The following is a 26,910-nucleotide window of genomic DNA, read 5'->3' on the forward strand; positions in this document are numbered from 1 at the left end:
ATCTTAAATATAAATATTATTATGGAACTGATTAAGTTAAAATTTTAATTAGATTATGATTTAATGAAAATAATAGAATTACTATAATTATTGATATCATTGTTATTATAATATAACATAGTATTAAAAATCGTTATCAAAATCATTAATTATTTAGTAACCTTATTATAACTTTTATCATTATCATATAGTATCATTAACATTTCTAATACTAGTATTGTCGTAATTATTAGTAATACCATGATTAAATAATTCTATCATTATTATTATCACTATTAGAATTATTAATATTAATATCTTATCAGTAATATTAAGTATTATCAAAATTATCATACTTACCTTTACAAATATTATTTTAGAATTATTATGATTACTATTCTCAACAAACAAATGATATATATATATATATATATATATATATATATATATATATATATATATATATATATATATATATATATATATATATATATATATACTTAATATACAAACTTAACTATTATTTATATTATTATGTACAAATTGAAATTTTATAAATAAATAAGGAAATTTATAAATTATTAAATATAACAATTACATCATTAATAATAATATATAGATTTATTCAGTTACAAGTATATGTTTTAATATATATATATATATATATATATATATATATATATATATATATATATATATATATATATATATATATATATATATATATATATATATATATATATATATATATATATATATATATATATATATATATATATATATATGATATAGGTTTGTGAATCCAAGGCCAACCCTGCATTGTTCAGTTGTTCAATATAGTCATATGTATTTTTACTACAAAATACATTAGGTGAGTTTCATTATTCCCTTTTTAAATGCATTTGCAATATATATTTTTGGGACTGAGAATACATGCACTGCTTTTATAAATGATTTACAAAATAGACACAAGTACGTGAAACTACATTCTATGGTTGAATTATCGAAATCGAATATGCCCCTTTTTATTAAGTCTGGTAATCTAAGAATTAGGGAACAGACACCCTAATTGACGCGAATCCTAAAGATAGATCTATTGGGCCTAACAAACCCCATCCAAAGTACCGGATGCTTTAGTACTTCAAAATTTATATCATATCCGAAGGGTGTCCCGGAATGATGGGGATATTCTTATATATGCATCTTGTTAATGTCGGTTACTAGGTGTTCAATCCATATGAATGATATTTTTGTCTCTATGCATGGGACGTTTATTTATGAGAAATCTTGTGGTCTATTAAAATGATGGAAATGATTATTTATGTTAAACTAATGAACTCATCAACCTTTTGGTTGACACTTTAAAGCATGTTTATTCTCATATACGAAAGAAATCTTCCGCTGTGTATTTGCTCATCTTAGAGATATTACTTGGAGTCATTCATGACATGTTTCAAAAGACGTTGCATTCGAGTCGTGGATTTCATCAAGATTATTATTAAGTCAATTATAGTAAGATATATTATGAAATGGTATGCATGTCGTCAACTTTCAATCTAATGAAAGACTGTCTTTTCAAAAACGAATGCAATGTTTGTAAAATGTATCATATAGAGGTCAAGTACCTCACGATGTAATCAACTGTTGTGAATCATTTATAATCGATATGGACCTCGTCCGGATGGATTAGGACGGGTCTCTACAGTTGGTATCAGAGCAGTGGTCTTAACGAACCAGGTCTTGCATTAGTGTGTCTAACTAGTAGTTATTAGGATGCATTAGTGAGTCTGGACTTCGACCGTGTCTGCATGTCAAAAGTTTTGCTTATAATTTCGTGTCAGAAATCATCTACTTATCATTCTTAGGAAATTATCTGCTTATCATTCTTAGTCTGGACATGTCTTACTGCCTCTATTGCATAGACAATGTATAGATAAATTCATATCTTAGCGTTTCTGTTATTGTTACCTTTGCCTGACAGCTTCCGTAGATTCTTCCATAACTTATGGGATTTTAGTATTATATATGCATATATAAACTATGTATTGCAGGGTACTAATCTACATTCTATAATCTATTTCTTATCGAAAATCCTTCATCTGATTGTACGAGATGAATCCCTCAACCTGTTCGAATTCCTCGAATTCCGACAACTATTCCGATATGAAGTTTCACCTAAGCTCCGAAAGCAGTATCCTAGAATGAATCAACCAATTCATTTGATGGGTTCGTAGCCTACTAAATCATTAGAGACGAAAAGAAGGCGATCCTTTCCATCAACCAAATTCACGTTTTGACGAAGAACCTGAAGCATTCACCGACGAACCAATCCGAAACACTATGTTCACCCTCATTACCCGAATATATCGCCATGATTATATACTATCTCAAATTCAAAACCTTATTCATCCGCTCGTTTCGACCGACAATCATCCCGGAATAATATAAGAAGTCAACGAGCTTCGCGCCCGAGTTGTATCCTTGAAAAATATGGTGCAACATATACCAGCTTCAGCAACATCACCGACACCAACAGTACCACTAATAATGGCACCAGTACCATCAACAATCTATGCCTCAACATCTCATTATGTACCTCGAGCATAATCATCAATCTACGAATCGTTCTACATCATTTATCTTCGTTCGACATGATGATTATATAATCTCTAATGTTTTAGAGATTATATATTCTTATTCTAACGGTAAATCAAATGAGTTTAATATCATATTGACTCATTAAATCCATGATTATATCTGAAGAAAATATATAGGTATATATATTTTCATAAAGATTGTAATTAAATATTCTTTTGAACAAACTGTTAATGGTGAAAATATTTTAACGGGTAGGTAATACCCGAGAAATATTTAGATTTCACCTTAATAAGTTACACTGTACATTCGTCAAAGCTGATTCAACAGTCATTTACTATCCTATTTGCACTCACCGATATACGTATCTGTTCACCGCAGAATAACCATTTTCATTCAATTTCATATTTGGATTTTGACCTATTAGAATACAACAAGAGGCATAATGAAGAAAACATTTGATAAAATAAAATTTTGTTAGAAACAAACAAATTAACTATGAGAAATTTTGTTAAGAATCCACGCTAACAAAATCCTAGCTAACTGTTCCTAGCTAACTGATTACACTTTATTTATCGCAATTTATTTATCGCAATTTAAATTCTCGCAATTTTATTTATCGTCATTTAATTTCTGCTATTTAATTTACGCACTTTATTTATCGTCATTCATTTTCTGTTATTTATTTTACGCACTTTAAATATCGGGACACGTATACAAGGTTTTGACATATCATATCGACGCATCTATATATATAATTTGGAATCACTATAGACACTCTATATGCAGTAACGATCGAGTTCTCTATACAGGGTTGAGGTTGGTTCTACAATAATATATATAGTTTGCGTTGTGATCGAGTCTGAGATGAATACGGGTCACGATACGTATTAATTAATTCGAATATTATATATTAAATTATATATGAATTGTTGAATTGCTAACTGTGGACTATCAATCGAGGACTACCAATATTGGACAATTAAAATGAATTAAAATATTGATTATAACATATGAAACTAAACAAATCTTCAAGTTTGCCACTTGATTTCACCCTAAAACCTCATTTGTATCTTGACGATTACAATCTGCGTCCAAACCTTTCGTAATTCTTGAAAACACCTCAATCGAGAGGATGAACCAACCGCATTTCATCTACGGAAGAAAAGATTGATGCAAATAAATTTTCACCTGAGAAACTCTCGGTAACTGAGTAAACATTTAAAACGTAGCTATGCTAATTTCTTAGTGTTATTATTACCCAAAATAACTTTGCAATCCCTTTCCAAATTAGCAAATTTTGTCACATATCCAGCAAGTTAAATTTGACTTTTCGTTTGAAACAACCTTATTATAACCTTGATTTATATGTGTACTCTTTTATTGTTACCGGGGAACCTTTTATTATATTCCACCCTATTACCAGCAGATGTACCAGCAACCTCGTCGCTCCTTGGTTTAAATCTCTCCGACAAATCACTAAATTTATCTATTGAAGTCTCATCATGTACTCATCCGCACCTTGTAACGAGAATTGCCGTACCAAATACCGAGAATCAGCAATCAGTATTTTGAAATCTCGCAGCATGTCTAGATCAACGGTTATATGTAAACATATAACATTTATCTCTTAGAATTATGATCTTCCATTCTGAAATTCTGAAAAGCACCCAGCCTACAAATTAATACCACAAATTCTGAAAAAGCTGAAGACAGCAGCACAAACTGTACACGACCTTAACTGTCAAAAGTTTGATGATAAAGAATGGAGTATTGGAAACACTCAATAGAAAATTTAGTACCGAAAAGCGGATTATGCGAAACTATGAAGGAAGCTATGGACAAATCATAAAGAATAAGTTTGACTTCAAAGAATCCAAATGATTCTATTTCTGATGAAATCTTTAGCGAATACCTTGCTTCCGAATCTAAACCCTTACGGATAAATCTTCTTCATCATCCATCGATATTAGAAATTCCAAGATATCATCGTATCTTTCATTATAAATATCCTCCATATTTCTGAAGATATTTTCATAACTGTTCTTATCTGAAATCATTAATCTCTTCGTGCTATCAGTGTTACATCATATAGAAACTGTTAGTTTCTATATTCTGTAAACTTTTGAGCTTAAAATATGAATGTTATTGAAGTAATGTTGGGAACTGATGCATGAGTTAGTATAATATAATGACACTTGATCAACGTGATTATATTACAGTAAGTCATGCTGAGTTTCTAAATGGAACATGATGATTCACAGATTATAACATCATCATGTGTCATGTTACATAACTCTTTCATTTTGATTAACTTCTGAACATATCAAGAAAATAAATTCTTGATAGTTCTATTCTCAGTGATTCTGGTAATTTGACAAATCAAATCGTGCTATAACGTTCTTTCTTGTTTAGAACATTAAATTCATTCGAAACTCCATATCTACGAATTCTGGACCATTACCAGAGATGTCCAATCGTAAAAAGAAGAAGCGAAGGGACAAAACTCCAAAAGAAATAGAAAATTGGAGTATAAATCGCAGCAAAATAGGAGAGAGTATTAACTGTGGATGACAATGATTATAGAAAACAGAAGCAGGGATTTCAAAATATAAGAGAAAATATAAAGCTCAATAACAACCCGGAGGTTACAAATCATGGATATTAATACGAATATCAATATAAAGATACGTTATAATCAAGAATAGTATCACCCCAAGGTAATGGTGGAAGTAAACAGATTTTTCTGGTGGAAGATTGAAAAGAAGGATGACAAAAATGATAATTAGAAAAATATCAAGGATTAGAACTGTATTAAGCATTTTCACAATCTTTTTGATGTATGAACTAAGAAATAAAGTATAGGAATAGTGAGAATGATGGAACGGAAGAGTTTAATTTATAAAGGAAAAATCAGACGTAACAATCGAGACAGATGACAGCATTTAATTAAAGAGATCCTAATTTCCTTAAATTCCGAAGAATCAAATCTTTTAGATTTCCAAAGATTTTCATTTAAATTCCTTGAATTCCGGAATTCAATCATGACTACGTCAAAAGTTATGGAAAATCTCCATTTATTTATCTCAATCTTTTGTGATACGCTTCGATTAATCGAATCATTTTATCCTATTACTCAATGATGATAAAACTCTATTTATAAATTCATATTCGTCATGAAAACATTTTTATTGTTAACCATGACCACCTCACTCAAATTTCGGGACGAAATTTCTTTAATGGGTAGGTACTGTGACAACCCGAAAATTTCCGACCAAATTTAAACTTTAATCTTTATATATATTCCCGACACGATAAGCAAAGTCTATAACGTTGAGTCTCAAAATTTTAGAACTGTTTACATGGAGACATTTAATCCTTGATTATTTTCGACGATTCATGAACCTCTAATTGTAAACAAAAATATATGCATAGATAAATATATTTATATATGTAAATAATTAGAAATAATAAATTAAATATATTAATAAACTATTATAGGATCTAAGATAACTTAAAATAACTAAAACTTGGTATTTTGAATATTTAGAGTATATTGAACATAAGTGATTTTGAACATGATATGTCAACGTTAATAATGTATTAAACGTATAATGTTATACTTTAGGTTTATTTGATTCAATATATATATTTAATATATAAAGGTTGTTATTTAAAACATAATTATATACAGTATATATTTAAGAAATATATACTTAATTATTAATATATGTATATCAATATATACTAAAATATATAAAAATTTAATACCTAATATAAATTATTATAGAATGTGTATATGATATATATAATAATATATAATGTAAGTTAAAATATATCATTATTAATACTAATATCAATATCAATATTAGTTTTATGTATATATTATAATTGTAGATTGAATATTATCAGTTATTATTATTGCTATTATTATGTATTAATATTATAAATATTGTATTCATTATTATTAATATCATTATTAACAACAAAATTAATAATTATTATCAATAATAATTATTATTATATGATTATTATTATTATATGTTAGTAATTAATAATTATTAATATTAAATTAAAATACAATATAAATCTGATAGGTAAACGTGAATACTGGTAACCATCCCTCTCAACTTTATATTTTTTTTTTGTTTTTCTTCTTCCTCTGTATAACTCGTGACTACTGGAACCCTACAAATCAAAATTGAGATCTTTTAGTTTTTGCTACCATCATTCAATTAATCATATAAACCCACTTGGATGGCTGCCATTTGAAGGAGAGAAAACAGATAAAAAAAACGCAGAACCGATATTTATAAACTCAAACCCATCAAACCTTTAATCTAATTCGAAACCAATTGAAGAGAAGTAGAAATGCAGAGGAGTTCTGATTTATGTAGTGAATATTTCTTGAAATTCTCACGTTTTAATTCGCTAAATCGAACTCGAATTTGAAGAGTCAAATTTCAAATTTAAAAAGTCAACAAATCTTTTGTGATCGAATTCGAGTTTGTTTTTAGGATTCAGGATCAATTGATTGTTCCAAGAGGTTTTATAAATGATATATTACAAATTTCATGTGATAATCATAACTTAATTCTGTCCAAAAATTAAAAATCAAGTTTTCATATTATTTTTTTCGCTACTGCAATAGCAGTTTCCATTTTTTTTTTCTTCTTTCGTTTTCTAATAATATACACATTGAAATATTGATTGTTTATGATTATTTGATGTATCGAAATTATGGTGGTGATGCTTTGAATAATTTTGGTCGATTGAACTCATAAAGAAAAAGAGGAAGAAGGAGATAACAGGGGTGACAGATTAACTAAATTGGGGGAATCAGATAGGAGATAGTTAAATATAATTTGAGTTTAATATAATAGAGAAAACAGAAAACGGATAAGTGGTAATGGGTGTTTTCGGGTTTTCGAGAGGTCGAGGGTTCGAGTCCCACTGGTGGCATCTCTTTCTTTTTCAGCCTATTTTGAGAGGTAGTGGTTTTTATCTTTTATTATCAGTATTATTATTATTATTATTATTATTATTATTATTATTATTATTATTATTATTATTATTATTATTATTATTATTATTATTATTATTATTATTATTATTATTATTATTATTATTATTAAATATTATAGATAATATTATTATGATGAATCAATATAATTATTATTAATTGTTATTATTACTAATATTATAATCATTATCATTACTAGTTTTACCACTAAATATTATTATTATTATTATCATTACTACAAATTTTATAAGACAACTATTAATATAATTATTACTATTATCATGATTAGAATTACAAATTGATGTTATAGAAATTTTAGTCACTAGCTTAGAAATTAAATGCGAAGATTACGATTATTATTATGAATATAAATGTTTTAATGATAATGTTAGGATTACAATTATAAAATCTTGATTATAAATATTATTATGGAACTTATTAAGTTAAAATTTTAATTAGATTATGATTTAATGAAAATAATAGAATTACTATAATTATTGATATCATTGTTATTATAATATAACATAGTATTAAAAATCGTTATCAAAATCATTAATTATTTATTAACCTTATTATAACTTTTATCATTATCATATAGTATCATTAACATTTCTAATACTAGTATTGTCGTAATTATTAGTAATACCATGATTAAATAATTCTATCATTATTATTATCACTATTAGAATTATTAATATTAATATCTTATCAGTAATATTAAGTATAATCAAAATTATCATACTTACCTTTACAAATATTATTTTAGAATTATTATGATTACTATTCTCAACAAACAAATGATATATATATATATATATATACATATATATATATATATATATATATATTTATATATATATAAATATACTTAATATACAAACTTAAATATTTTTTATATTATTATGTACAAATTGAAATTTTATAAATAAATAAGGAAATTTATAAATTATTAAATATAACAATTACATCATTAATAATAATATATAGATTTATTCAGTTACAAGTATATGTTTTAATATATATATATATATATATATATATATATATATATATATATATATATATATATATATATATATATATATATATATATATATATATATGTTATAAAAGTAATAATTGGATGATAATTTTATTATTATTATAGATATTGCATAGTATATTTTTTTGAGTATAAATAGGTGTGTTGAGTTAGAGTTTATGGTATGTATTTTTTGGTTAACAAAAAACACTCTCTCTCTCTCTCTCTAGATTCCAAATGCCACCAAACTCTCATTGTACATTTTTCTATAAATAAAAAACCAATTACTCATACCTTTTGTTCAACCTTTGTTTTCTCCGTTTTACAGTATCTCTATCTCTATATACCTTCTACAGTCAAGAACCACTAAAGGTAGTTACAAGCCTACTGAATTATAACACGTTATCAGCACGATTATCTCAACATTTATACTAAATATGGTTGGCTCTGCCACCTAACTAATATATGGTCGGTTATACCACCTAAATGATATATGGTCGACACTGTCGCCTAATTTACATTTATGTTATCTAACATTTATTTATGTATACTAACATTTACATTTATGTTATCTAACATTTATTTATGTATACTAACATTTACAGTTATGTTCACTAACATTTATATTTATGTTATTTAAGTTATATATGGTCGGTTATACCACCTGAATTATATTTTCTGTAATCTAACTCTTATTAACTTCACTAACATTTATATTTATGTTAATAAGACCTCATGATTGTACGCAACACGTCATTTGACAACACGGTACTTTATGTACGCAACACGTCATTTGACAACACGGTACCATGGGTCAAGATTAATTCCGATCAATACGAATACAATGGGGTCTTTATATGTTATCTAACATTTATGATTACTTATGCAATTAATCATTATTTATTTCATGCATACTAATGTTTATTCTTAAATTTATAATCTTAAAAGTTAAAATAAAAAAGTAGTTTGTATTTTTATTAAAAGTAAATCTTAAAAGTTAAAATAAAAAAGTAGTTTGTATTTTTATTAAAAGTAAATCTTAAAAGTTAAAATAGAAAAAGTAGTTTGTATTTTTATTAAAAGTAAATCTTAAAAGTTAAAATAAGAAAAAAAAATCTTGTCCTTTATATTACTCATACGCGTTTTGATTTAGTGACTTTATTCGTTAACGTCAACTAACGACGTTACAACGGTCATATATACATAACGGTTGTTAACGTCAACTGACGACGTTACAACAACTATATTTTTCAAATATAAAATAAACATCTCCGTTTTCACATTTTCACAAATCAATCTTCATTTTTCAGATTACTACTCTCAAAATTTTTTTGTAAAAATGATTCACACAAGGATGATTTTTCCTATTGTATTGGTCATATTAACTATCATCATTGTTGCTAATATACCACCGGGTGAACCTATATTCTATCCTGCCCTTGTAGTTTTATTATTTGAAATCATACCATTATTCTGTTGTTTGCTACTTATGAATTTAAAATGATTCTAATTTCATTTTATTATTTGTCTATGAATAGAAGTTGATTATGATTATGATTTATGTTATTCATCTTTTTGATAATAGAAAATGTCGAATTTGAAAAGGCTTAAATTTGTTCATTTAGAACAAGTGGGAACAACTACTTAACATGGGTTATGAATGTAGAAAAACATCTCGAATCAAACGGTATTTTAGAAACCCTGAATGAAAATAACAATTATTCCGAACAAGAGAAAGCAATAGTAAGTATTTTTCTTAGCAAACATATTAACGAGTCCTTAGAATCTACATATTATATGATCAAAAATCCAAGTGTATTATGGAAAATACTCAAAGATAGATACGATATTAATTATCAAAAAAATAAAAATAAATAACGGTGATCCATGAAAGAATAAAATTAAAGATATTAGTAGACGCTCTTATAAGAATTCCGGAGATTCTTATTAATGATCTGGTAACGTGGATCATCAGTCTAGTATTTCTTGAATACATGAACATCTTGTTTAGCTCTACAAATAAGTCCTAAAAGAAAAAAAAACGAGAGTGAATCTGTTGACAAATCTTGATTAAATTAACCCTGAGCTACCTTGAGACTTGAATGGTTTGAATTTTCTAAGATGCCTAGTTTTTTTTTATGTATCACTCATAAATAAATGGTTTTAGACCATAACGCATATGTTTTATTAAGTGTTATCTTTTATGTACTTCAGATTATAACTTGTTTGCAGGTAATACAATTTGATTATCTTGCTGAAATATAACTCATTATTTGCTTATCTTATTTGAAGTTTTAGTATGAATCCTGCTGAAATACAACATCAATTAAATGGTAAAGACCTATGTATTGCAGATAGTAGTAACATACACACTATGATCAAATCTAAGAAATATTTCATTGATTTAAATCAAATGAAGGAATTATAAATACTATATCAGCTCTTGCAAACTTGATATAAGGAACGAAAAAGGCAAAATTTCATATTACCAAATGGTACGAATTTTTTGGTAAACAATGTCTTGTTTTCTCTCAAATCAAAGAGAAATTTGTTAAGTTTCTCTGATATATATCATAATGGATATGATTATCAGTCAATGATAATCGAAAATGAGAAATATCTATGTAGCACTGAAAAGCGCATAGGATTAAAAGCGCATATGATAAAAAGCGCATATGATGAAAAGCGCAGCGCATATAATTAAAAGCGCATATAATGAAAAGTGCATATGACGAAAAGCGCAGCACATATGATTAAAAGCGCATATGGTGAAAATGATATATGATGAAAAGCACATATGGTGATTAATGAAAATCACATATGGTGATTAATGAAAATCACATATGGTGATTAATGAAAAGCACATATAGTGATTAACGAAAAAGCACATATGGTGATTAATGAAAATCACATATGGCGATTAATGAAAAGCACATTGAGAAATAATCACCAATGTTTCTTGAAAGAATTCAAGGGGATATATATGGACCAATTCATCCATCATGTGGACCATTTTTCTAATAGACGCATCTAACGCATGGTCTCATGTTTGTGTGTTATCAAGCCGTAATATGGCATTTGCAAAGTTTCTTGCACAAATTATTAAATTGAGAACACATTATTCTGATTACACCATTAAAAAGGATGAGACTTTATAATGCTGGTGAGTTAACATCTCAAGCATTTAATGATTATTATATGTCTACAGAAATTGTTGTTGAACATCCAGTTGCTCATGTGCATACACAAAAATTGGTTTAGCTGAATCAATAGATAAACGCTTGCAGCTAATAACTAGACAATTGGAAATGAGTACAAAACTCTCAATATTTATATGGGGACATGTAAATTTACATGATGCGACATTAATTCGCATTAAACCAAGTACAAGTCATAAATATTCTCCATTACCAACTTAATTTTGGTCGATAGCCAAATATTTTCTATCTTAGAACATTTGGTTGTGAGGTTTATGTCCCTATCGCACCACCACAACGCACTAAAATGGGTCCTCAAAGAAGGATGGAAATATATATTGGATATGAAACATCTTCAATAATAAGATATATTGAACCCATGACGGGTGATGTTTTTACAGCACGTTTTGCTGATTGTCACTTTAATGAAACATTATTCCCTAGATTAGGGGGAGAAATAAAAAATAAAGAAAATGATGTTTCATGGTGTGAACCTCAATTAATGTATCTTGATCCTCGCACAAAAGAATGCGAGACCGAAGTTCAAAAAATAATGCATATGCAAGAACTTGCGAATAAATTGCCTGATGCATTTACAGATACAAAAAGAGTGACTAAATCATATATACCAGCAGCAAATGCTCCAGCTCGAATTGAAATTCCAAAAACTGGCAATAATGTCATTCTTGAGTCTTTGCCACGCCAGAAACGTGGGAGACCAATTGGTTCCAAAGATAAAAATCCTCGAAAAAGAAAATCAGCTGATAATGAGGTAAAAGAAAGTGTTCAAGAAGAACTACAAATCAATACTCCTTCTGCAGAGGAGATTGATGATGTCAATACGGAATTTTCAACCAATTATGCACATTCAAAAATATTATGGAACCGAAATGAAATGAAAAATCTTGATGAGATATTTTCATATAATGTTGCATATGACATCATGAATGATGATGATGATCCAGAACCAAAATCTGTCATAGAATGTCAAAATAGACATGATTGGGATCATTGGAAAGGAGCAATACGAGCTGAATTTGAATCGCTCAATAAAAGAAAAGTTTTCGGATCTATCATTCTCACACCTAAAGATGTGAAACCTGTGGGATATAGATGGGTTTTTGTGCGAAAAAGAAATGAGAAAAATGAAGTTACAAGGTATAAAGCTAGACTTGTAGCTCAAGGTTTTTCTCAAAGACCAGGAATTGATTATGAGGAAACTTATTCTCCTGTTATGGATGCAATTACTTTTAGATACTTAATCAGCCTGGCAGTTTCTAAAAATTTAGAAATGCATCTCATGGATGTTGTGCCTGCTTATCTTTATGGATCACTTGATAGTGATATATATATGAAGATACCTGAAGGATTTAAGGTATCAGAAGCAACCAATGCAAAACCCAAAGAAATGTACTCAATCAAGTTACAAAGGTCTTTATATGGGTTGAAACAATCGGGTCGCATGTGGTATAAACGATTAAGTGATTACTTTATAAGCAAAGGGTATACCAATAATCTTATTTGCCCATGTGTTTTCATTAAGAAAACAACATCCGGATATGTGATCATAGCTGTTTATGTTGATGATCTTAATATCATAGGTACAAATAAAGAGATCCATGAAGCCATTCAACTTCTAAAGAAAGAATTTGAAATGAAAGATCTCGGAAAAACCAAGTATTGCCTTGGTTTACAAATTGAACATATGCCTAATGGTTTACTTGTACATCAAACAACATATACTGAAAAGATTTTAAAACGTTTTAATATGGACAATGCAAAACCATTAAGTACTCCTATGGTTATTAGATCACTTAATGTTGACACTGATCCATTTCGTCCCTGTGAAGATCATGAAGATATCCTAGGACCAGAAGTACCATATCTTAGTGTAATTGGAGCTCTTATGTATCTTATAAATTGTACAAGACCTGACATTTCTTTTGCAGTTAATTTGTTGGCAAGGTTCAGCTCAGCTCCTACCAAAAGACACTGGAATGGGATCAAACACATATTTCGATACCTTCGAGGAACTACTGATTTAGGATTATTTTATTCTAACGAATCGAAACAAGATTTGGTTGGTTATGCAGATGCAGGTTATTTATCTGATCCACATAAAGCTAAATCTCAAAATGGATATGTATTCCTAAATGGAGGTACCGCAATATCATGGCGTTCTCAAAAACAAACACTTGTTGCAACATCATCAAATCATGCCGAAGTGATTGCATTACATGAAGCTACTCGGGAATGTTTTTGGTTGAGATCCATGACACAACTCATTACTGATTCTTGTGGACTATAACGCGATAAAAGTCCAACAACTATCTATCAAGATAATGTAGCTTGCATAACACAGATGAAAGAAGGGTATATCAAAAGTGACCGAACAAAACACATACCTCCTAGATTCTTCTCATACACTCAAAATCTCATTAAGGACAACCAGATTGAAATGAGATATGTTCAGTCCAGCAAAAACTCTGCTGACCTTTTTCACCAAAGCACTTCCAACTGCTATTTTCAGAACACACATTCATAATATTGGTATGAGGCATGTTCAGAAGATGTAACAACTCAGGCGTTGCCTACTTGAGGGGGAGTCAACTCTATGCTGCACACTTTTTCCCTTAGCTAAAGTTTTATCCCAAAGGGTTTTCTTTAGCAAGGTTTTTAACGAGGCAGTACTAGTTATTCACTAATAAAATTATCATCCAAGGGGGAGTGTTATAAAAGTAATAATTGAATGATAATTTTATTATTATTATAGATATTGCATAGTATATTTTTTTGAGTATAAATAGGTGTGTTGAGTTAGAGTTTATGGTATGTATTTTTTGGTTAACAAAAAACACACTCTCTCTCTCTCTAGATTCCAAATGCCACCAAACTCTCATTGTACATTTTTCTATAAATAAAAAACCAATTACTCATACCTTTTGTTCAACCTTTGTTTTCTCCGTTTTACAGTATCTCTATCTCTATATACCTTCTACAGTCAAGAACCACTAAAGGTAGTTATAAGCCTACTGAATTATAACAATATATATATATATATATATATATATATATATATATATATATATATATATATATATATATATATATATATATATATATATATATATATATATATATATATATATGATATAGGTTCGTGAATCCAAAGCCAAACCTGCATTGTTCAGTTGTTCAATATAGTCATATGTATTTTTACTACAAAATACATTAGGTGAGTTTCATTATTCCCTTTTTAAATGCTTTTGCAATATATTTGGGACTGAGAATACATGCGCTGCTTTTATAAATGATTTACAAAATAGACACAAGTACGTGAAACTACATTCTATGGTTGAATTATCGAAATCGAATATGCCCCTTTTTATTAAGTCTGGTAATCTAAGAATTAGGGAACAGACACCCTAATTGACGCGAATCCTAAAGATATATCTATTGGGCCTAACAAACCCCATCCAAAGTACCGGATGCTTTAGTACTTCGAAATTTATATCATATCCGAAGGGTGTCCCGGAATGATGGGGATATTCTTATATATGCATCTTGTTAATGTCGGTTACCAGGTGTTCAATCCATATGAATGATATTTTTGTCTCTATGCATGGGACGTTTATTTATGAGAAATCTTGTGGTCTATTAAAATGATAGAAATGATTATTTATGTTAAACTAATGAACTCACCAACCTTTTGGTTGACACTTTAAAGCATGTTTATTCTCATATACGAAAGAAATCTTCCGCTGTGCATTTGCTCATCTTAGAGATATTACTTGGAGTCATTCATGACATGTTTCAAAAGACGTTGCATTCGAGTCGTTGATTTCATCAAGATTATTATTAAGTCAATTATAGTAAGATATATTATGAAATGGTATGCATGTTGTCATCTTTCGATCTAATGAAAGACTATCTTTTCAAAAACAAATGCAATGTTTGTAAAATGTATCATATAGAGGTCAAGTACCTCGCGATGTAATCAACTGTTGTGAATCGTTTATAATCGATATGGACCTCGTCCGGATGGATTAGGACGGGTCTCTACAGTTCGTATCAGAGCGGTGGTCTTAGCGAACCAGGTCTTGCATTAGTGTGTCTAACTAGTAGTTATTAAGATGCATTAGTGAGTCTGGACTTCGACCGTGTCTGCATGTCAAAAGTTTTGCTTATCATTTTGTGTCAGAAATCATCTGCTTATCATCCTTAGGAAATTATCTGCTTATCATTCTTAGTCTGGACATGTCTTACTGCCTCTATTGCATAGACAGTGTATAGATAAATTCATATCTTAGCGTATCTGTTATTGTTACCTTTGCCTGACAGCTTCCGTAGATTCCTCCGTAACTTATGGGATTTTAGTATTATATATGCATATATAAACTATGTATTGCAGGGTACTAATCTACATTCTATAATCTATTTCTTATCAAAAATCCTTCATCTGATTGTACGAGATGAATCCCTCAACCAGTTCGAATTCCTCGAATTCCGACAACTATTCCGATATGAAGTTTCACCTAAGCTCCGAAAGCAGTGTCCTAGAATGAATCAACCAATTCATTTGATGGGTTCGTAGCCTACTAAATCATTGGAGACGAAAAGAAGGCGATCCTTTCCATCAACCAAATTCACGTTTTGACGAAGAACCTGAAGCATTCACCGGCGAACCAATCCGAAACACTATGTTCACACTCATTACCCGAATATATCGCCATGATTATATACTATCTCAAATTCAAAACCTTATTCATCCACTCGTTTCAACCGACAATCATCCCGGAATAATATAAGAAGTCAACGAGCTTCGCGCCCGAGTTGTAGCCTTGGAAAATATGGTGCAACACATACCAGCTTCAGCAACATCATCGACACCAACAGTACCATCAATAACGGCACCAGTACCATCAACAATCTATGCCTTAACATCTCATTATGTATCTCGAGCATAATCATCAATCTATGAATCGTTCTACATCATTTATCTTCGTTCGACATGATGATTATATAATCTCTAATGTTTTAGAGATTATATATTCTTATTCTAACGGTAAATCAAATGAGTTTAATATCATATTGACTCATTAAATCCATGTTTATATCTGAAGAAAATATATAGGTATATATATTTTCATAAAGATTGTAATTAAAAATTCTTTTGAACAAACTGTTAATGGTGAAAATATTTTAACGGGTAGGTAATACCCGAGGAATATTTAGATTTTACCTTAATAAGTTACACTGTACATTCGTCAAAGCTGATTCAACAGTCATTTAGTATCCTATTTGCACTCACCGATATACGTATCTGTTCACCGCAGAATAACCATTTTCATTCAATTTCATATTTGGATTTTGATCTATCAGAATCCAACAAGTGGCATAATGAAGAAAACATTTGATAAAATAAAAATTTGTTAGAAACAAACAAATTAACTATGAGAAATTTTGTTAAGAATCCACGCTAATAAAATCCAAGCTAACTGTTCCTAGTTAACTGATTACATTTTATTTATTGCAATTAATTTATCGCAATTTAAATTCTTGCAATTTTATTTATCGTCATTTAATTTCTGCTATTTACTTTACGCACTTTATTTATCGTCATTTATTTTCTGTTATTTATTTTACGCACTTTAAATATCGGGACACGTATACAAGGTTTTGACATATCATATCGACGCATCTATATATATAATTTGGAATCACCGTAGACACTCTATATGCAGTAATGATCGAGTTCTCTATACAGGGTTGAGGTTGGTTCTAAAATAATATATATAGTTTGAGTTGTGATCGAGTCTGAGACGAATGCGGGTCACGATACGTATTAATTAATTCGAATATTATATATTAAATTATATATGAATTGTTGAATTGCTAACTGTGGACTATCAATCGAGGACTACTAACATTGGACAATTAAAATGAATTAAAATATTGATTATAACATATGAAACTAAACAAATCTTCAAGTTTGCCACTTGATTTCACCCTAAAACCTCATTTGTATCTTGACGATTACCATCTGCGTCCAAACCTTTCGTAATTCTTGAAAACACCTCAATCGAGAGGATGAACCAACCGCATTTCATCTACGGAAGAAAAGATTGATGCATATAACTTTTTACCTGAGAAACTCTCGGCAACTGAGTAAACGTTTAAAACGTAGCTATGCTAATTTCTTAGTGTTATTATTACCCAAAATAACTTTGCAATCCCTTTCCAAATTAGCAAATTTTGTCACATCTCCAGCAAGTCAACTTTGACTTTTCATTTGAAACAACCTTATTATAACCTTGATTTATATGTGTACTCTTTTATTGTTACCGGGGAACCTTTTATTATATTCCACCCTATTACCAGCAGATGTACCAGCAACCTCGTCGCTCCTTGGTTTAAATCTCTCTGACAAATCACTAAATTTATCTATTGAAGTCTCATCATGTACTCATCCGCACCTTGTAACGAGAATTGCCGTACCAAATACCGAGAATCAGCAATCAGTATTTTGAAATCTCGCAGCATGTCTAGATCAACGGTTATATGTAAACATATAACATTTATCTCTTAGAATTATGATCTTCCATTCTGAAATTTTGAAAAGCACCCGATCTACAAATTAATACCACAAATTCTGAAAAAGCTGAATACAGCAGCACAAACTGTACACGACCTTAACTGCCGAAAGTTTGATGATAAAGAATGGAGTATTGGAAACACTCAATAGAAAATTTAGTACCGAAAAGCGGATTATGCGAAACTATGAAGGAAGCTATGGACAAATCACAAAGAATAAGTTTGACTTCAAAGAATCCAAATGATTCTATTTCTGATGAAATCTTTAGCGAATACCTTGCTTCCGAATCTAAACCCTTACGGATAAATCTTCTTCATCATCCATCGATATTAGAAATTCCAAGATATCATCGTATCTTTCATTATAAATATCCTCCATATTTCTGAAGATATTTTCATAACTGTTCTTATCTAAAATCATTAATCTCTTCGTGCTATCAGTGTTACATCATATAGAAACTGTTAGTTTCTATATTCTATAAACTTTCGAGCTTAAAATATGAATGTTATTGAAGTAATGTTGGGAACTGATGCATGAGTTAATATAATATAATGACACTTGATCAACGTGATTGTATTACAGTAAGTCATGCTGAGTTTCTAAATGGAACATGATGATTCACAGATTATAACATCATCATGTGTCATGTTACATAACTCTTTCATTTTGATTAACTTCTGAACATATCAAGAAAATATATTCTTGATAGTTCTATTCTCAGTGATTCTGGTAATTTGACAAATCAAATCGTGCTATAACGTTCTTTCTTGTTTAGAAAATTAAATTCATTCGAAACTCCATATCTACGAATTCTGGACCATTACCAGAGATGTCCAATCGTAAAAAGAAGAAGCGAAGGGTCAAAACTCCAAAAGAAATAGAAAATTGGAGTATAAATCGCAGCAAAATAGGAGAGAGCATTAACTGTGGACGACAATGATTATAGAAAACAGAAGCAGGGATTTCGAAATATAAGAGAAAATATAAAGCTCAATAACAACCCGGAGGTTACAAACCGTGGATATTAATACGAATAGCAATATAAAGATACGGTATAATCAAGAATAGTATCACCCCAAGGTAATGGTGGAAGTAAACAGATTTTTCTGGTGGAAGATTGAAAAGAAGGATGACAAAAATGATAATTAGAAAAATATCAAGGATTAGAACTGTATTAAGTATTTTCACAATCTTTTTGATGTATGAACTAAGAAATAAAGTATAGGAATAGTGAGAATGATGGAACGGAAGAGTTTAATTTATAAAGGAAAAATCAGACGTAACAATCGAGACAGATGACAGCATTTAATTAAAGAGATCCTAATTTCCTTAAATCCCGAAGAATCAAATCTTTTAGATTTCCAAAGATTTTTGTTTAAATTCCTTGAATTCCGGAATTCAATCGTGACTACGTCAAAAGTTATGGAAAATCTCCATTTCTTTATCTCAATCTTTTGTGATAGCTTCATTCATACGCTTCGATTAATCGAATCATTTTATCCATATTACTCAATGATGATAAAACTCTATTTATCAATTCATTCGTCATGAAAACATTTTTATTGTTAACCATGACCATCTCAATCAAATTTCGGGACGAAATTTCTTTAATGGGTAGCTACTGTGACAACCCGGAAATTTCCGACCAAATTTAAACTTTAATCTTTATATATATTTCCGACACGATAAGCAAAGTCTATAACGTTGAGTCTCAAAATTTTAGAACTATTTACATGGAGACATTTAATCCTTGATTATTTCCGACGATTCATGAACCTCTAATTGTAAACAGAAATATATGCATAGATAATTATATTTATATATGTAAATAATTAGAAATAATAAATTAAATATATTAATAAACTATTATAGGATCTAAGATAACTTAAAATAACTAAAACTTGTTATTTTGAATATTTAGAGTATATTGAACATAAGTGATTTCGAACATGATATGTCAACGTTACCAATGTATTAAACGTATAATGTTATACTTTAGGTTTATTTGATTCAATATATATATTTAATATATAAAGGTTGTTATTTAAAACATAATTATATACAGTATATATTTAAGAAATCTATACTTAATTATTAATATATGTATATCAATATATACTAAAATATATAAAAATTTAATACCTAATATAAATTATTATAGAATGTGTATATGATATATATAATAATATATAATGCAAGTTAAAATATATCATTATTAATACTAATATCAATATCAACATTAGTTTTATGTATATATTATAATTGTAGATTGAATATTATCAGTTATTATTATTACTATTATTATGTATTAATATTATAAATATTGTATTCATTATTATTAATATCATTATTAACAACAAAATTAATAATTATTATCAATAATAATTATTATTATATGATTATTATTATTATATGTTAGTAATTAATAATTATTAATATTAAATTAAAATACAATATAAATCTGATAGGTAAACGCAAATACTGGTAACCATCCCTCTCAACTTTATATTTTTTTTTTGTTTTTCTTCTTCCTCTGTATAACTCGTGACTACTGGAACCCTACAAATCAAAATTGAGATCTTTTAGTTTTTGCTACCATCATTCAATTAATCATATAAACCCACTTGGATGGCTGCCATTTGAAGGAGAGAAAACAGATAAAAAAAAAGAAAAGAACGCACAACCGATATTTATAAACTCAAACCCATCAAACCTTTAATCTGATTCGAAACCAATTGAAGAGAAGTAGAAATGCAGAGGAGTTCTGATTTATGTCGTGAATATTTCTTCAAATTCTCAAGTTTTAATTCGCTAAATCGAACTCGAATTTGAAGAGTCAAATTTCAAATTTAAAAAGTCAACAAATCTTTTGTGATCGAATTCGAGTTTGTTTTTAGGATTTAGGATCAATTGATTGTTCCAAGAGGTTTTATTAATGATATATTACAAATTTCATGTGATAATCATAACTTAATTCTGTCCAAAAATTAAAAATCAAGTTTTCATATTTTTTTTTTCGCGACTGCAGTAACAGTTTCCATTTTTTTTTTCTTCTTTCGTTTTCTAATAATATACACATTGAAATATTGATTGTTTATGATTATTTGATGTATCGAAATTATGGTGGTGATGCTTTGAATAATTTTGGTCGATTGAACTCATAAAGAAAAAGAGGAAGAAGGAGATAACAGAGATGACAGATTAACTAAATTGGGGGAATCAGATAGGAGATAGTTAAATATAATTTGAGTTTAATATAATAGAGAAAACAGAAAACGGATCAGTGGTAATGGGTGTTTTCGGGTTTTCGAGAGGTCGAGGGTTCGAGTCCCACTGGTGGCATCTCTTTCTTTTTCAGCCTATTTTGAGAGGTAGTGGTTTTTATCTTTTATTATTATTATTATTATTATTATTATTATTATTATTATTATTATTATTATTATTATTATTATTATTATTATTAAATATTATTGATAATATTATTATGATGAATCAATATAATTATTATTAATTGTTATTATTACTAATATTATAATCATTATCATTATTAGTATTACCACTAAATATTATTATTATTATCATTACTACAAATTTTATAAGACAACTATTAATATAATTATTACTATTATCATGATTAGAATTACAAATTGATGTTATAGAAATTTTAGTCACTAGCTTAGAAATTAAATGCGAAGATTATGATTATTATTATGAATATAAATGTTTTAATGATAATGTTAGGATTACAATTATAAAATCTTGAATATAAATATTATTATGGAACTGATTAAGTTAAAATTTTAATTAGATTATGATTTAATGAAAATAACAGAATTACTATAATTATTGATATCATTGTTATTATAATATAACATAGTATTAAAAATCGTTATCAAAATCATTAATTATTTATTAACCTTATTATAACTTTTATCATTATCATATAGTATCATTAACATTTCTAATACTAGTATTGTCGTAATTATTAGTAATACCATGATTAAATAATTCTATCATTATTATTATCACTATTAAAATTATTAATATTAATATCTTATCAGTAATATTAAGTATAATCAAAATTATCATACTTACCTTTACAAATATTATTTTAGAATTATTATGATTACTATTCTCAATAAACAAACGATATATATATATATATATATATATATATATATATATATATATATACATATATATACATATATATATATATACATATATATACATATATACATATATATACATATATACATATATATATATATATATATATATATATATATATATATATATATATATATATATATATATATATATATATATACTTAATATACAAACTTAACTATTTTTTATATTATTATGTACAAATTGAAATTTTATAAATAAATAAGGAAATTTATAAATTATTAAATATAACAATTACATCATTAATAATAATATATAGATTTATTCAGTTACAAGTATATGTTTTAATATATATATATATATATATATATATATATATATATATACATATATATATATATATATATATATATATATATATACATATATATATATATATATACATATATATATATATATATATAAATGATATAGGTTCGTGAATCCAAGGCCAACCCTGCATTGTTCAGTTGTTCAATATAGTCATATGTATTTTTACTACAAAATACATTAGGTGAGTTTCATTATTCCCTTTTTAAATGCTTTTACAATATATATTTTTGGGACTGAGAATACATGCGCTGCTTTTATAAATGATTTACAAAATAGACACAAGTACGTGAAACTACATTCTATGGTTGAATTATCGAAATCGAATATGCCCCTTTTTATTAAGTCTGGTAATCTAAGAATTAGGGAACAGACACCCTAATTGACGTGAATCCTAAAGATAGATCTATTGGGCCTAACAAACCCCATCCAAAGTACCGGATGCTTTAGTACTTCGAAATTTATATCATATCCGAAGGGTGTCCCGGAATGATGGGGATATTCTTATATATGCATCTTGTTAATGTCGGTTACCAGGTGTTTAATCCATATGAATGATATTTTTGTCTCTATGCATGGGACGTTTATTTATGAGAAATCTTGTGGTCTATTAAAATGATGGAAATGATTATTTATGTTAAACTAATGAACTCACCAACCTTTTGGTTGACACTTTAAGGCATGTTTATTCTCATATACGAAAGAAATCTTCCGCTGTGCATTTGCTCATCTTAGAGATATTACTTGGAGTCATTCATGACATGTTTCAAAAGACGTTGCATTCGAGTCGTTGATGAAATGTCCCGTTCTTATTGATTAAAAACGTTCCATATTAATTGATTTTGTTGCGAGGTTTTGACCTCTATATGAGACGTTTTTCAAAGACTGCATTCATTTTAAAAACAAACCATAACCTTTATTTCATCAATAAAGGTTTAAAAAGCTTTACGTATATTATCAAATAATGATAATCTAAAATATCCTGTTTACACACGACCATTACATAATGGTTTACAATACAAATATGTTACAACAAAATAAGTTTCTTGAATGCAGTTTTTACACAATATCATACAAGCATGGACTCCAAATCTCGTCCTTATTTAAGTATGCGACAGCGGAAGCTCTTAATAATCACCTGAGAATAAACATGCTTAAAACGTCAACAAAAATGTTGGTGAGTTATAGGTTTAACCTATATATATCAAATCATAATAATAGACCACAAGATTTCATATTTCAATACACATCCCATACATAGAGATAAAAATCATTCATATGGTGAACACCTGGTAACCGACATTAACAAGATGCATATATAAGAATATCCCCATCATTCCGGGACACCCTTCGGATATGATATAAATTTCGAAGTACTAAAGCATCCGGTACTTTGGATGGGGTTTGTTAGGCCCAATAGATCTATTTTTAGGATTCGCGTCAATTAGGGTGTCTGTTCCCTAATTCTTAGATTACCAGACTTAATAAAAAGGGGCATATTCGATTTCGATAATTCAACCATAGAATGTAGTTTCACGTACTTGTGTCTATTTTGTAAATCATTTATAAAACCTGCATGTATTCTCATCCCAAAAATATTAGATTTTAAAAGTGGGACTATAACTCACTTTCACAGATTTTTACTTCGTCGGGAAGTAAGACTTGGCCACTGGTTGATTTACGAACCTATAACAATATATACATATATATCAAAGTATGTTCAAAATATATTTACAACACTTTTAATATATTTTGATGTTTTAAGTTTATTAAGTCAGCTGTCCTCGTTAGTAATCTACAACTAGTTGTCCACAGTTAGATGTACAGAAATAAATCGATAAATATTATCTTGAATCAATCCACGACCCAGTGTATACGTATCTCAGTATTGATCACAACTCTAACTATATATATTTTGGAATCAACCTCAACCCTGTATAGCTAACTCCAACATTCACATATAGAGTGTCTATGGTTGTTCCGAAATATATATAGATGTGTCGACATGATAGGTCGAAACATTGTATACGTGTCTATGGTATCTCAAGATTACATAATATACAATACAAGTTGATTAAGTTATGGTTGGAATAGATTTGTTACCAATTTTCACGTAGCTAAAATGAGAAAAATTATCCAATCTTGTTTTACCCATAACTTCTTCATTTTAAATCCGTTTTGAGTGAATCAAATTGCTATGGTTTCATATTGAACTCTATTTTATGAATCTAAACAGAAAAAGTATAGGTTTATAGTCAGAAAAATAAGTTACAAGTCATTTTTGTAAAGGTAGTCATTTCAGTCGAAAGAACGACGTCTAGATGACCATTTTAGAAAACATACTTCCACTTTGAGTTTAACCATAATTTTTGGATATAGTTTCATGTTCATAATAAAAATCATTTTCTCAGAATAACAACTTTTAAATCAAAGTTTATCATAGTTTTTAATTAACTAACCCAAAACAGCCAGCGGTGTTACTACGACGGCGTAAATCCGGTTTTACGGTGTTTTTCGTGTTTCCAGGTTTTAAATCATTAAGTTAGCATATCATATAGATATAGAACATGTGTTTAGTTGATTTTAAAAGTCAAGTTAGAAGGATTAACTTTTGTTTGCGAACAAGTTTAGAATTAACTAAACTATGTTCTAGTGATTACAAGTTTAAACCTTCGAATAAGATAGCTTTATATGTATGAATCGAATGATGTTATGAACATCATTACTACCTTAAGTTCCTTGGATAAACCTACTGGAAAAGAGAAAAATGGATTTAGCTTCAACGGATCCTTGGATGGCTCGAAGTTCTTGAAGCAGAATCATGACACGAAAACAAGTTCAAGTAAGATCATCACTTGACATAAGATTGTTATAGTTATAGAAATTGAACCAAAGTTTGAATATGATTATTACCTTGTATTAGAATGATAACCTACTGTAAGAAACAAAGATTTCTTGAGGTTGGATGATCACCTTACAAGATTGGAAGTGAGCTAGCAAACTTGAAAGTATTCTTGATTTTATGAAACTAGAACTTTTGGAATTTATGAAGAACACTTAGAACTTGAAGATAGAACTTGAGAGAGATCAATTAGATGAAGAAAATTGAAGAATGAAAGTGTTTGTAGGTGTTTTTGGTCGTTGGTGTATGGATTAGATATAAAGGATATGTAATTTTGTTTTCATGTAAATAAGTCATGAATGATTACTCATATTTTTGTAATTTTATGAGATATTTCATGCTAGTTGCCAAATGATGGTTCCCACATGTGTTAGGTGACTCACATGGGCTGCTAAGAGCTGATCATTGGAGTATATATACCAATAGTACATACATCTAAAAGCTGTGTATTGTACGAGTACGAATACGGGTGCATACGAGTAGAATTGTTGATGAAACTGAACGAGGATGTAATTGTAAGCATTTTTGTTAAGTAGAAGTATTTTGATAAGTGTATTGAAGTCTTTCCAAAGTTTATAAATACATATTAAAACACTACATGTATATACATTTTAACTGAGTCGTTAAGTCATCGTTAGTAGTTACATGTAAGTGTTGTTTTGAAACCTTTAGTTTAACGATCTTGTTAAATGTTGTTAACCCAATGTTTATAATATCAAATGAGATTTTAAATTATTATATTATCATGATATTATCATGTATGAATATCTCTTAATATGATATATATACATTAAATGTCTTTACAACGATAATCGTTACATATATGTCGCGTTTAAAAATCATTAAGTTAGTAGTCTTGTTTTTACATATGTAGTTCATTGTTAATATACTTAATGATATGTTTACTTATCATAGTATCATGTTAACTATATATATATCCATATATATGTCATCATATAGTTTTTACAAGTTTTAACGTTCGTGAATCACCGGTCAACTTGGGTGGTCAATTGTCTATATGAAACATATTTCAATTAATCAAGTCTTAACAAGTTTGATTGCTTAACATGTTGGAAACATTTAATCATGTAAATATCA

Source organism: Rutidosis leptorrhynchoides, chromosome 11 (assembly GCF_046630445.1).
Source record: "Rutidosis leptorrhynchoides isolate AG116_Rl617_1_P2 chromosome 11, CSIRO_AGI_Rlap_v1, whole genome shotgun sequence".
Classification (NCBI taxonomy): domain Eukaryota; kingdom Viridiplantae; phylum Streptophyta; class Magnoliopsida; order Asterales; family Asteraceae; genus Rutidosis; species Rutidosis leptorrhynchoides.